A 15601-nucleotide genomic window follows, 5' to 3' on the forward strand; every position below is an offset into this window, starting at 1 on the left:
TTGGCAGGGGCGCAGGAGGCTCGGAGTCCGGTAGGGAGCCCGGCACCTTGGAGTCACGGGCTTTATAAAGGACAAGGTCAATGTTCGGCTCCATCACCGTGGAAGTTGCAGCTCCCGAGGCGGTGTCCAGCCACCTGTCCCTGATCTACGTGGTCGGCTCCGGACTATGGGTCGGAGCGGATTCGTGTGCGGCCTCCAGGGTACTGTCCGGCGGCAGAGCTAAATCATGCCCATCGTGACAGCGCGGCACGCTCGGCTGTGGCTTGACTCCATCGAAGATCAAGTCTCCGCGGATGTCGTCTGTGAAGTTTAGGCTTCCAAACCTGACCTGATGGCCAGGGGCGTAGCTTTCGATCTGCTCCAGATGGCCAAGCGAATTGGCCCGTAGTGCGAAACCGCTGAATACGAAGATCTCTTCGGGGAGAAAAGTCTCACCCTGGACTGCGTTGTTGTTGATTGAAGAAGCCATCAAGCATATCGGTGACGACACAGAGGAACTCTCAATGAAAGCACCAATGTCGGTGTCAAAACCGGCGGATCTCGGGTAGGGGGTCCCGAACTGTGCGTCTAGGCGGATGGTAACAGGAGACAAGGGACACGATGTTTTTACCCAGGTTCGGGCCCTCTCGATGGAGGCAAAACCCTACTCCTGCTTGATTGATATTGATGATATGGGTAGTACAAGAGTGGATCTACCGCGAGATCAAGGAGGCTAAACCCTAGAAGCTAGCCTATGGTATGATTGTTGTAATGGTTGTGTTGTCCTACGGACTAAAACCCTCATGTTTATATAGACAACCTATGGGACCGGCGGACTGAGCCCCTTTCGGTTCGGCGGGGGGCGGAGATCGCACGAAGAGTGGATCGAGGCGAAGCACACGAGCGGTTTACCCAGCTTCGGAGCTCTCCGGAGAGATAATACTCCTACTGCTGCATGTCTGAGTGTATTGAGTTCTTGCTCGGGAGCGCTGAATGCTACAGTACACACTAGCCGCTAACGAGACCGAGCGTGAGTGTTTTCTGCCTTCGAACCCCCCTCTACATTGCGCATGGGCCTCCTTTTATATGCTCAAGGGGTCACCGACAGGTGGCAACGCAGGCAAGGGTAAAAATGGAAAAGTGTTGCGGTTGGTACAACTACTTGTACAGTGTATCATACCTAACCCTGACGGCAGGGGACAAAGGCATTAAATGCCCGTCTGCGTCACCCAAACAGTGCAAACAGGGACCGTCAGGGACGCCACCGCTTGCCACGATGGCAATCTTGTCAGTGTCGCTCGCCACCGCGCACCGCTGGCTGCACAGCCTCTTGCCACGCGCGCCTAGAAAGGTCCCAGGGCGACACGTTGGTGGATGCGCTGGAGCGTGGGTACAGAGTGGTAGCTTGCCGTGGCAAGGCCTGTTTATATAGAATCGGAGAGGGCTAAGGTTAGACAGAGTCGGTTACAATGGTAGGAGATCTACATATCCGTATCGCCAAGCTTGCCTTCCACGCCAAGGAAAGTCCCATCCGGACACGGGACGAAGTCTTCAATCTTGTATCTTCATAATCTTAGAGTCCGGCCGATGATGATAGTTCGGCTATCCGGACACCCCCTAGTCCATGACTCCCTCAATGTTCTTCCACTTTTTTTACGTGAGCTTTGTTCATCCTTTTGCCAACACGCGAGACATCTAGCATCAAGGCGCACGTGTTATGCAACGATCATTCCATCTATATGAAGAACACGTGGCACTGGAACTACGAGACGGACATGTACCCTGGAGTGGACGTACGAACCTGAGTAATCTAGCGCAGCAAGTGAAGTAGAAAGTCACAAATGGTATGAACATGCGTGGCATACAGGGTGTGTTTGGTTGTGTTCTTGTCTCAGCATAGCTGTTCCCTCTTCATGCATGCTCAACTCAACACCCCTCTTCATGCATGCTTATAGTGTATTTGTGCTAAACTAGTGTGGACTCATGCACCCTCCATACACTCTACAAAACACCCAAAAGTAGGCCGAGAAGGGAACTCTTGCGCGGCATTTGTCTCTTACTACGTACTACCACTAAATGTTGTACGTGCAATGCACGGTGATGTTATGGAGTACGTGTCTAAGCCTCTACTACTACTACATTAGTTGGAGGCACATATTAACTTTTATATCTGTTTACATGTATGCCCCGAGACCTTCCAACTAGACGTGTCTTTCTCTCTAGGTCGCACTTTGTATCATTCATACAGCTAAGTACTACTACCTGTGGTCTCCGACCCAGAAGTGGAAGAAGTGGAGACGCTCTACCACGCTGTTTTTTTACGTTGGGCTCTACCATGCTATTCATGTCCCACTCCTTTCGCTGACGTTTGGGACATCCAGCACATGTCATGTTTGTCACCCTTCGTCGTAAGAGTTGAAACGCTAGCATTCATCAGAAATAAAAAATAATTATAAATCGGCAGCGATACTATTTTTTTTGCGAACCAATCAGCAGTGATACTATACCACGCGGTTTCCTTGCTCCTCGATATCGGAAAGAATACTTCCGTTCGCCAACATGTGGGGCGTCGACCATCCTGGTCCATTTGCCATGCAGGCAGAACTCCAAGGGAGAGTCACCCAGGTCGTCGCGCCGCAGTAACAATGACTAATGAGCCGTCAAATCACAGGCCCAGTTCCCACTTTGAAGTTGCTCGGACGAAGGAACCATCATGACTTCATTGAATTCCGCTTCTTGAACAAAACTACTGTACCAGCAGTATTGCTAGCTACAGTATTTACTCCAACAGAGGCCTCCTTTCGTTCATAGGATAGGAATATGAAAATCATAGGAAGTGAGATGACATGCATCTCAATTCCTATAGAGAAACAGATGCCATTTGATGCATAGGATAGGAATTTTTCCACTTAGTCTAGGCTAATGTACTGGTAATTTGCTCTAAAAACTACAGTAGTAACTAGTAGTACTGGTACATGCTCGTACTCAGACACAGACACACACACTAACTACTAGTACTACTACTTCTCACATGCTGGCCAGATGCCGTCGTTCTCCTTCCCGGCTTTGTCAGCGACACCCCACCGTGCCTGGATCTCCATCGACCTCTCCGCAGCAGCGCGTGCGTCCTTTTCTTTCGTGTGGCGGCGGGCCTCTGTTTTCTTGAGTGCTTTCTGACTTTTCCGCTCCCTTTGTGCGGCTTTGGCCTCCTCTTTCTCTACCACTCATTCGGCCTTGGCATCTTCAAATTCCTCCCACATAGTTGTGAGGTCGCAAGCGGCGATGAACTCGGTACGGCGGGATGCCATCGCTTCCCTACCATTTTGTGTGCGTTCGTGGGCGGCGAGGAACTCGGCACGGCAGGATGCCATCGCTGCCTTACCGGTTAGTGTGCGGCGCGGTGGCATGAACGACGCTTGGTGAGAGCTCTGGGATGGAGTGGCCGGACAACCGTATAGTGCATTGGTTTGTCAAGAGCTCAAGGACAGAAGACGAAGCAAATTAGGATTCCCCTTCAGTCCTGGTCATTTATTACCGAGTAAAATGCATTGGCGGTCATCGAACTTGTCTTGATAGCTCACTTTGATCATTGTATATGAGATATGGTGATTATACGGTCGCTGGCTCAGCGTATAGCTCCGTATTTGTATGGTTGACCAGTCAAACAGTCCGCATGCGCCTGAAACGGTCACCGTCTCCCCAGAATGTCAATGCCGCATTCACTGGACTTAACTGCAGGTGCAATTGGTGTGTCACTGACATGCGGGCCAGACGCCCGTTGGGCCCACATGTCAGACACCCAAACGCATCTGTAGTTAAGTCACTGAAGCAGTGTCCGCATTCACGCCCGACGAACCTACTCCGGCGCCAGTTGTCCATCCGTCTGCCGCGGCTCATTGCCATTCGCCCGCTATATTAACTTGAGCCCCAGCTCCCAGCCATAGCCAAAGACCCACACTTATTCTCCTCCAGCCCTTCCTTCTGTCGGCACCACTTCAACCATGGCCTCGTGGCGCTCCGAAGCTCTCTTGGACGTACTGTCGCAGGAGCAAACGAGGGACATCGGCAGCTCCGCTCCGGGCGCGCTCCAAAGCTCTCTTTGACGTACTGTCACAGGAGCAAACGAAGGAGATCGCCGGCACCCCCCGGGCCGCCCTCCGCCGCCATGACCATGAAGCCGGCGCGCATGCGCGGGCGCAGCCGGCAGCGAGGAAGAGTAGTACACGGTAGGTCGCCGCCGCTCTGGTCCCGGGAAGGCCACCGCTACTCCACTCAGTCGACGTCAAGCTTGGTGGGGTAAACATCGGCGGCCGATTAGCCGCTTGAGGGCGACGTGGAGGCAGAAATCTTCATAACCTTGTGCTCCGGCCGGAGGAGGAGGTTATCGAGGCGGATGAGGAGGAGGCAAAGGCAATGGCCGGCTTTCTCGGGTTCATGGCCGGACTTGGTGGTCGGGCGCCGGCGATCGTTTAGATTAGGTTTACAGTAGGTTTAGTACGGTTTGTGCGAAATATGTAATGAATTTCGTCCAGTTTGTAGGAAAAGTTTTCGAAATGTAATGAATTTCATCCGGTTAATTTGAAATTTGCTTTGTTTGAACGAATTTCGTCCGGTTAGTTCATATAGTTGTCGAAAGGTATGCGGGCAACATCGGATAGCATCCATCAGTGTCCTTGGACAGATGCCGGTGTAAATTTGTGGGCCAGCGCTGGAGATGCCCTAACTATCATGCTATAATCGCTAACAATCCTCTATTATTTGGCAGGGAATGGTTATCCCTCGATCAAAATCAGATCTGCGGTGTTTCGCACTCCTCCCGTGTACGAGTGTAAACTCTTGCTTACATAAAAATGGAGCAAGTGGACGACACTGTAGCATGTCATATCACTCGAACTAGCCCGCCTAACGAGCGGGAAAGCACCGCCCTCGTCATTTTGTTCTGGATTTCTATTGATCGATCGCGCGAAAATGTTACGCTTCACAAGTTCTAAAGGAAAAGGCGGCACACTTACGACTCGTACGCGTCGCAACCCCGACAGTCCGGCTCGCACGCCGCTCACCAAAGGGGACACGCGTTGTCTTGCAATTTCACTGACATGTGGGACCATAATTGAATAAACCGTCGATAGCCAAAATCTAATCACTCGGCGGGCGTCGGCTGGGAAGAAAGAAACAGGGGAGGGAGAAGAGATCGCCCGCCTGCCACGCACGGACTCCAAGAAATATATGGTGATAATGTGAGGTGGGCCATGCTGGAGTCCGGACCGCTTCCGGAGCCCGCTCTCACCGCCCTGGCCCCTCAAGACGCCAGCTGCCCGCTGCATGCATAGAAAGTAGTCCCCGCTTATGTGGAGGAGAGAGAGGCATTGACAAAGTCAAGGAGTAACAGTGGAGACAATAGCTTTCATCAAAAATAAACAATGAATACTTGTTGCTTGTCCTCTATATCGGAAAGAATACTTTCATTCGCCGACATGTGGGACGTCGACCACCTGGTCCACCTGCCATGCACAAAATTATCCTGGTCTACCCCAGTCGTATCGCAGGCCCAACCTTTCCTACCGTAAGTTGTTCGGACGAAGGAACCATCATGACTTCGTTGAATTCCGCTTCTTCAAGAAAACTTACTATACCCGCAATATTGCTACCACATGCGAAGACTGGACGGAACTGTACCATGTCATATCACTGAAACCCACTAGGCCAAACTAGCCTGCCTAGGTCATCTATTTTGGAACGTAGGGAGTATGTGTCTGCACTGCTATGATTTTGTGTTGCACGTTCTCTGTACTTTTGCTACGATTTTCCTACCCTATGAACCAAATGAGGCCTGAATGTATGTCGACTATTGTCTGATCGATCGCTAAGCCTACAATTTTAGGAGCTAGGGCTATTGGTTGATCAACGAGGGATAAGTATAAGCGTACCACGAGCTCATCAGCCCCAACGTTTCTCTTCGGTGAGTGTTTTGCAAGTACTATAGCTCGCACAGTAGCTAGCCTACTAACACCAAGAATCATCAAACAAGCCCTGCTGATATGATAAACAGTGCAAACTTACATCTAAGCATGCCATATATTACATCAAAAGCTGGTGAGGATACATCTGTTTCCATAACTCGGAGAGGGTTCGCATGATTCATCGCATGATTCACTATCAAACAAAAGTAGCAAGATCCGCCCACACAAGACACTGCACTAGCCCTAAGATGGTTTGATAACATGCATCGTTCTGGTAATTAAACATAGGGCAATGCAAACTACCCTGAAGGATTATCGCGACCAACTATTTCTTGTCATCGATCTCTCGGGCAATGACCACAGCATGGACAGCGGCATGGGAATCGATTTCTGGGGCGATGTCCACAGGACTGACCGCGACATCGGAATCGATCTCTGAGGCGATGTCCACAGGATGGACAGTGACATCGGAATCGATCTCCGGGGCGATGCCAATAGGACGGGCCACGACATCGGAATCATCAAGGACAACCACCGGCACCAGCACAACACTAACATATTAGCAAGCACATTGCAAATAATCAAAAAGCAAGCACATTGCAAATAGTCAAAAACCACAACTATGGTAATAAGCCATTATTTTTTACCTTGTGCAGCTCACTGGGGGATCTCATCCCTTCGGGGGCCATCTCCTCCTCCTCGATGGGGGCCATCACCTTGCCAGGGGAATACTACTTCTCAACGGCGACTATCTCCTCATACTTGGTGTTGAGCCTCACATAGGTGGCAATCAGAGCTCCTGGGGTAGGCATGGTGGGGCCCTTGCTGTTCTTCAAACTTTCTTTGAGGAGTTCGTTCGCCAATGTCCTCAACTCTTTGGCCAGTGCTTGTTTCTTGGAGTTCTTCGTCTCCATGGGTTGTCCCGCCAACATGGTCAACTCGTTGGTCGGTGCTCGCTTCCTGGAGATCACTGTCTCCAGTGGGTTGTCCGCCGGCAACTCTTTGCCTAGTGCTCCAGGATCCATCAATGAACTGACAAACAAAAAGCGGTCGAAAGGAAACCACAATCGCAATGAAAACGGGAAAAGAATAGGATGTGAGAATCGGTCGGTGCTTCGCAAAAAGAAGATTATTGGAATGAAAATATAGCAGCATAACTGATTCGCCCACCTTTCCTTCGTCGGTAGAGAAGAAAAATGGCAGAAGTGAGTAGCCTGGAGTGAGGTTTTCTTCAAGAAAGGGAAGAAAGGGCTTGAACGAGCGTTCCAATGAAATAACTTGGAGGCCACCTTACCACTGCTGGTAAAGGTGTGGGTTTTGTGATATGACGGGTCATGACGGCCACACTAGGGTGACAGGTGAGTCTCGACTGTAGCACCTCGTTGTGATTTGGTGGATGGCACGCGGGCCCGGATGCTTTGAAATGTCATTAACTTGATTTTAGTCTCTTTAGTATTTGAATCCAAGCATGCATGAGGCTAACAAGTTCTAGTCCCACTACTTTTAGTCATGAGACTAAAACGTATCAAAGCACTCTCTCAATATTGTGCACCGCGACCAAGGCGGAGAGGAAAACGAGAAAACTACATAATTAATGCATGAGTTTAATTAGGGTAGTTTTGTAAAGTACGAGATACATTCCTCCAATCGCAAAATGCCTTGGTTCATGAGATTTGAGATTTGAGCCCTATAAACCGGAAGGGAGGGGGTACTGCACACAGTGTAGTCTAGTCACATGTTTTTTTAGCCGAAGTCTAGTCACTTGTTGGAATCTCTAGAAAGGCAAATACTCCTTTCCGGTTTACAGGTCTATACTACTCCCTCCGTCTAGGTGTGTAAGTCATCTTACGAAAACCAAATAGTCCCAAAACACTAAGGCGCCGTGCATTAACTTCTACCTTGTTTCTTGTTTCTTGACATACGTATCAACCAATAAGAGATGAGAGGTGTGCATGCTTTTAATGGCTTGCAATGGCTAGTTCATTGCATGGAATGCTATTAATTAGCAAATAAACATTGGTGACCCCAGGAGGAAACGGTGCTAAGTGCGTGGATCTATGCAGAATGAGTATCAACCAATGGATAATGGAGTTTAATTGTTAAACAATAGCAATTTTGTCTCATGCAAGAGCCTGGCTAGTACTCCAAGGAACCGCACCACGCGAGCGTTCGCAACTGCCACGTTCGGTTTGCACTTGGCTCTTCGCCTCTTCGAGAGGACGAACAACGATGTTACTCCTACTTCTGCAGTATCGAATCCACTGTTGCATGTCCGTCCACCTCGTGCGGGAGGGATAGCGTGTAGCGAAAGCTTATACTTACTGCTCCTGCCTTTGTGTCCATGACAGGTGGGCCCAACAGGTGGTTGGCCCACCTATCATGCAGCCAAAGGCAGGTGCAGTTAAGGCACCGGAGCTCAGTCTACGAGGGAGAGGGCGTCGTAGTAATCAAATTTCTCGGGCTTGTACGAGTTGACGCGACACATCAAAGCATTGCATTCGATAAAACTCTTTCGACATATTTCAAATGGGCTACTCCGTATGTAGGAGTAGACATATTCTGCTTCATATGTACTCCCTCCGTTCCAAAATATAAGTCTTTTTAGATATTTCACTATGAACTACATACAAAACAAAATGAGTGAATCTACACTCTAAAATATGTCTATATACATCTGTATGTAGTTTGTAGTGGAATCCCTAAAAAGACTTACATTTAGGAACGGAGGGAGTAGTCACTCGTTGCAATCTCTAAAAAGACTTATATTTGGAAACGGAGGGAGTACAACGCATACATGCATGCCGTGACTTTCATTTTGATACTTGCATGTGTTGATTTGATGCACCTTGCCAAATTTTGACTATAAATTTAACTAACCAAATTTTCATGCATGTCACAAAAAATCATGGGGCTGTTTGGATTGTGACTATGTTTGTCTTATGTTGCCACATTATTTTTCCCACACTTGCCACACTTGCCTAACCTGAGTTGCTCAAATTGTTAGACACACTTTGGCTTGCCTAAGGGAATCTTGCCACAATTTTTGTGTCTATGACATGTGGGGTTCACTTCTAATAAAAAATTCTTGTCTTAGGTCTGGCTAATAAAAAAAATTATATTTAGGAACGGAGGGAGTAGAAAATATAAATAATAATGCATGTTGGGGCAACTCACGTTTCCGCTCAATTTAGCCGTGGGCTTGTTCACAATTTTTACGAGGGGGTGGTTGTTCATTTAATGGAGGGACTTGTAGTACTACCAGACTTGAACGATACAAAGTGCGACCTAGCACACCGTAACACCACTTGGAACAAGCGGGTAGCTATCTCAAAAAACAATCAACAACTAAAAAAAACCGCGACCTTGTAAGTGCATCTAGTGCCACCCCTAGTTGGTTTTGGAGTATTGACGACAAATTTGGTTGAGGGACTAATGCGTTTGTGAGAATTGCAGGATAACGCAGGTAGTGTCCCTCATTGATTCGGTTTACCTACCAGAGATGACCCCTAAAATGTATGAAGACATTGACGACAATGGTGGTATGTGAAGATATTCATATTGAAGACTATGACATGAGAAGACATTGAGTGAAGACTATGGAGCGTGAAGACTGTGTCATTTCATTGTTTCCTTTTCTTCTTTGTTGAGTCATAGGAACCACCGTACTGTTAAGTGGGGTCCAAGTGAACAAAGTCAGAATGACTGAAGTGATGCTCAACCCAAATCCTATGACTTTGAGTGAAGACAATGAGAGCAAATCTTATCTAGAGTTGGATGAGTCAGCTTTGCTTGTAGCCCAAGTAAAGTTGCCGTGTGTGTTTGAAATCTGACCGTTGGAACACGTGTCAGTTCCTTAGTGTCCCAAGGTCATTTCAGACATATCAGGTCGGGTTGCCTAGTGGCTATAAATAGCCCACCCTCTACACCATAAATTGGTGGCTGCTCAGAGTTAGTGCACGACTTTTGTCGTTTGAGAGCAACCCACCTCGAAGCCTTTGAGAGAGAGAAATCCTTGCAAGGACCAAAGCCCAAACACCCAGAGCCAAAGAGTGTTAGGCATCATTGAAGTCTTTCTGTCTGTGTGACCTGAAGACTTATTACACTTGAGGACTGTGAATCCTCCAGCCGGTTAGGCGTCGCGTTCTGAGCATCCAAGAGTCATTGTGGATCGCCGGTGAACGAAGTCTGTGAAGGTTCGGAAGTCTACCTTGAAGACTTACCAGAGTGATTGGGCGAGGACTGTGTGTCCTTAGCTCAAGGGGAATAAGGTGAAGACGCGGTCTTCTGAGTTGAATCTCAGCCTCCCTAACCAGACGTACAGTTGTCACAGCAACTAGAACTGGTCCAACAAATCATGTGTCTTCAATAAGTGACTGGTTCTATCCTCTCCCTCCCTTTACTTAGAGTTTGTCTTTGTAAAGTCATTGCCTATTTATCGTACTTGTTTGACTTCATTGCTTGACTACTATCGTTGGTTGGCTTCATACTATCTTCCATCCTGATCCTTACTACTAAGCTGCTATTAGTCCTTGTACTTTCACATTATTGTATACTTGACTATGGTTTGCTTGTTGTAGTTTATCTTCCGCTGCATATCAATTAGGTCATTTCTATTGTTTGTCTTCGAAACTTCCACGTTTTGAAGACTTTCATAAAAATCGCCTATTCACCCACTCTAGTCGATAACTAGCACTTTCAATTGGTATCAGAGCAAGGTACTCCCTTGTTCTGTGTGATTTGGTTTAACCACCTGGAGTTTTAGCTATGTCGACTACAGGGATAATCAAAGTCTCCACTGCTTGCCCCGTGTTCGATGGAACTGAATATCCCTACTGGAAGAATAGGATGTGCATGCATCTTGAAGCCATTGATGTCAACCTCTGGTATGTCGTCAAGAACGGCGTTCCCAAACTGGTGAAGGTGTCACCCCTGCTAATGTCAAGAAGTTCATTCAACTGGACTCTACTGCCAAGAACATCATCTGTGGTTATCTGACCAAAGGACAGTATGGCCGTGTGAGTGCTCTGGAAACGTCAAAGCTTTTCTGGGACTGGCTATCCAAGGTCAATGAAGGCGTCTCAACCCAGAGAGATCAAAGGATCAGTGTTCTTCGCAACCTCTTCAACCGCTTCAAGAGAAACGACAATGAAAATGTCCAGCTCACGTTTGATCGCCTGATCGACATCACAAATGAGCTTCGTGCTCTCGGCGCCACCGAGATTACCAAGCATGAAATCATCAAGACACTACTAAGATCACTTGATAGCTCCTTTGACACCCTTGCCCTCATGATACAAGAACACCCTGACTTCAAGGCACTCGATCCGTCTGATATACTTGAGAGGCTCAACACACATGAGTTCCAGCTTTCTGAGAAAGGAGATATCTATGGTCCCAACTATGGCTGAACTTGCGCTTTGAAGGCAAAGGTTGTTTCCTCATCTGAAGAAGAATCTGACTGCAGTTCTGATGATCCTAAAGACATTGGAAAGGAACTTGCTATGCTTGTGAAGAAGTTCCAGAAGTTCACTAAGAAGAAGGGCTTCAGAAAGTCTTCACGATCTAGCTCAAGAAATGATGAAGCTTCCACCCATGACTACAAGAAGAGAACATGTCACAAGTGCAAGAAACCTGGACACTATATCTCTGAGTGTCCATAGTGGGAAAATGAGAAGAAGAAGAAGAAGAAGAAGAAGAGCAAGGAATATGATTCTGATGACAAGAAGAAGAAGAAATCTTCAAAGTCTTCTTCCAAGTCCTCATCAAACTCCTCATCTCATAAGAAGAGCTCATCTGGCAAGGCTCGTGCTTTTGTTGGCAAGGAGATGGATTCAGAGGAGGAGTCTTCTTCTGAGGAGGCGGAGGTGGAGTCTGAAGAGGAGTCCAACCCTGGCGTTGCAAGTCTGGCTCTAGCCACAGCCTATGTTGCCAAGTCCATCTTTAACACTGAAGACAATGACTTCCACACCAACGCTGAAGCTGATGACAAGGACGACCCTGCTCCCACCTACTGCTTCATGGCACGTGGTGCCAAGGTAAAATCATGTGATGCTTACTTTCAAACATCAAGTGAAGATGACTCTGATTGTGAATCCAAACCCAGCTACAAAACACTTGCTAAAATTGCAACTGAACAACAAAAAGCTATGGAACATACTCAAAAACTATTAGACAAAAGCGATGACCTGTTGGATGCGGAAATGACACGTTCACAGTCCTTAGTTGAAGACATAAAAAATCTGCATGCTAAGTACCAAGAACTTGAAAGTCGTCATGAAACGCTGTCAACCACATATGAAAAGCTCTCCTATGATTATATTCAAAGGAAGCAAGAGCTTGAGAAATTGAGAGCGGCTCATGAAGATCTTCAAAAAGAGAATGAGTCACTTCGCGCTCAACAGATCAGTCCCACTCAGGATGGATTTGAACCACCATGTCTAAAATACATTGAGCGTGATAACGCTACCTCTGTTGCTGAATGTTCCACTGCTGCTACTGTTGCATTGTCTTCAACTACTGATGTGGTAACTAACCCCTCTACGGAGGATACCACTACTATTGCTAATGAAAATGCTAGGTTGAAGACATTGCTTGAAACAGGGATGTATAAAAGTCTGAAAGGACATCAGACACTTTGCGAAGTCCTCAAAAAGCAGATTCTGAACCGAAACCCTAGGAAAGAGGGTGTTGGGTTCGAGAGGAAAATGAATGTTGATGGTTCCTACTGGAAGCCTGAGCAGTATCCCAAAACCACATGGGTTGCTGCAAAGGGACCTTCAGTGGATCCATCCACCTTATCTGGCTTTACCTGTGCTAATACTATTATCATTGATGAATCCCTTGATGCAAACTATAAGCTGTTCAAGAATCAGAATGGTGAAGTGTTTGCCAGGTATATTGGTACTAACTGCAGGAATGGACCACCTATGAAGAAGATCTGGGTACCTAAGCGGTGTATTGAGAATCTTCCTGTGAATGTCATCATGACACCCCCAAGGAAGAAGACAAACCCCAGACCTATGGCTTCATATGGCCCAAAGGCTTCATACAGATACAGGACTCACCTGAGTCACCTTAACGCCAATGTTTTGCAGGGAAACCGTACTCAAACTTATGAATATGAGCGTGTGTCTTCAAACCGCTATGTTCATAGAACTAAGAACTTTTCTGCCTATTCATATGAGTATCATTCATCTCCTGCAAGGCTATTTGCTAGGGCTCCAAAGCCGAAGTTCTCAGATGCTGCACTTAGACTCATTGCTTCTAAGCCACCCCTGAAGATGTGGGTGGTAAAGAAGAATTAACTTTCTTTTGCAGGGAAAGGTCTCCAGCCTGAAATCAAAGGCATCCGATGCTATTGCTGGGGACCTAAAACATATTGTAGGACGCAAGATAAAATGCCCAAATTGTCTTACTATGAATTTCACATATGAATTGCTTGCCAGTCATACTATCTGTCCTAACCTTGATCTAAGCTTTGATGATCCTCTTGTGCGTCAAATGTTTATGCTTCACAATACTCTTGGTGAAGCCTATCCTCCTAACCGCACTGTAGGGTATGACACCTCATGCTTCAGAATGGACTATGGACAGCGGATGCACTAATCATATGACCGGTGATCGAAGTCTTCTCATGGACTCAACCTTACGTCCATCAGACAAGAGTCACATCACATTTGCTGACACTGGTAAAAGCAAGCAGGTCCACAGCTTGCCGTATGTCTTCTTGCAAAAGCTTCAGAATGATGGCTCTGGCATCGGAGGCTGGGGCATTCTGGCATGAGGAACTTACACACACTAGCCAAGAAGAAGCATGTAATAGGCATCAAGGGTGTCAAGTTCAAGAAGGATCATTTGTGTGGTGCCTGTGAAGCTGGAAAGATGACTAGGGCAAAGCACCCCTCGAAGACAATCATGATGACATCTCAACCCTTCGAGCTGTTACACATGGACTTATTTGGACCTACTCACTACTCCACCCTCACAACAACTGCTTGTCTCTATGGCTTCGTCATTGTTGATGACTACTCAAGATATACATGGGTGCACATGATTCTCTACAAGACTGAAGTGCAAGATGTCTTCAGACGCTTCGCCAATCGAGCCATGAATAACTATGGCGTCAAGATCAAGCATATCAGAAGTGACAACGGCACTGAGTTCAAGAACACCGGACTTGATCTTTATCTGGATACAATGGGAATCACTCATGAGTTCTCTGCTCCATACACACCTCAGCAAAATGGCATCGTAGAGCACAAGAACAAAACCCTCATTGAGATGGCTCGAACAATGCTCGACGAGTACAAGACACCAAGAAAGTTCTGGCCTGAAGCTATTGATACAGCATGTCACGTCATCAACCGTGTTTACATCCATAAGCTTCTGAACAAAACATCCTATGAGCTCCTTACTGGCAAGAAGCCAAATGTCAGCTACTTCAGAGTATTTGGAGCTAGGTGCTGGATCAAGGATCCCCATCACAAGTCAAAATTTGGACCTAAAGCTCACGAAGGCTTCATGCTCGGTTACGGAAAGGACTCGCACTCTTACAGAGTCTTCAACCTCTATCTCTACAAAATCGTCGAAACTGTGGACGTGCGATTTGATGAAACCAATGGTTCACAAAGAGAGCTCCTGCCAAGTACACTAGACGAAGCTCCGCCCAGCGAATCTATCAAGCTGATGGGAACTGGTGAAATCATGCCTTCTGAAGCACAGCCTGAAGAGGAACTTATCATTTCTGCACCTAACCAACCTGAAGACAATGCTCAGTCTGAAGACAATCCTCCCAATGATGACAATGATCAGCAAGAGCAAGGTCTTCGTCCAGTTCATCCTCGAGTTGCAAATGAAGTACAAATTGAGAAGATAATTGATAGCATCAATGCACCTGGTCCACTTACTCGCTCAAGAGCAACACAGTTAGCAAATTTCTGTGAGCATTTTTCTTTTGTGTCAATATCAGAACCCAAGAAAGTTGCTGAAGTCTTTATGGAACCTGAATGGATACAAGCTATGCAAGAAGAACTTCAATAGTTCAAGCTGAACAATGTTTGGGAACTTGTCAAGCGTCCTGACCCTCGCAAGCATAACATTATTGGCACAAAATGGATATATCGAAACAAGCAAGATGAGCATGGTCAAGTCGTCAGAAACAAAGCACGTCATGTGGCTCAAGGATATACTCAAGTTGAAGGAATTGACTTCGATGAAACATTTGCTCCTGTGGCTAGGCTTGAAGCTATTTGCATACTGCTAGCCTATGTTAACCACCACAACATCTTGCTATATCAAATGGATGTGAAGAGTGCATTTCTCAACGGCAAGATTGAAGAAGAAGTATATGTCGCTCAACCACCTGGTTTGAAGATCCAAAACATCCTGATATGGTGTACAAGCTAAACAAAGCACTGTATGGCCTCAAACAAGTTCCTCGCGCTTGGTATGATACGATCAAAGACTTCCTGAAGAGCAAAGGCTTCAAACCTGGATCCCTCGATCCCACACTCTTCACGAAGACATATGATGGTGAACTGTTTGTGTGCCAAATATATGTGGATGACATTTTCTTCGGCTGCACCAACCAGAAGTATAGTTGTAAGTGCATCTAGTGCCACCCCTAGTTGGTTTTGGAGTATTGACGACAAATTTGGTTGAGG

The sequence above is a fragment of the Triticum dicoccoides genome, chromosome 1B (genome assembly GCF_002162155.2).
Source record: "Triticum dicoccoides isolate Atlit2015 ecotype Zavitan chromosome 1B, WEW_v2.0, whole genome shotgun sequence".
In the NCBI taxonomy this organism is placed as follows: Eukaryota; Viridiplantae; Streptophyta; class Magnoliopsida; order Poales; family Poaceae; genus Triticum; species Triticum dicoccoides.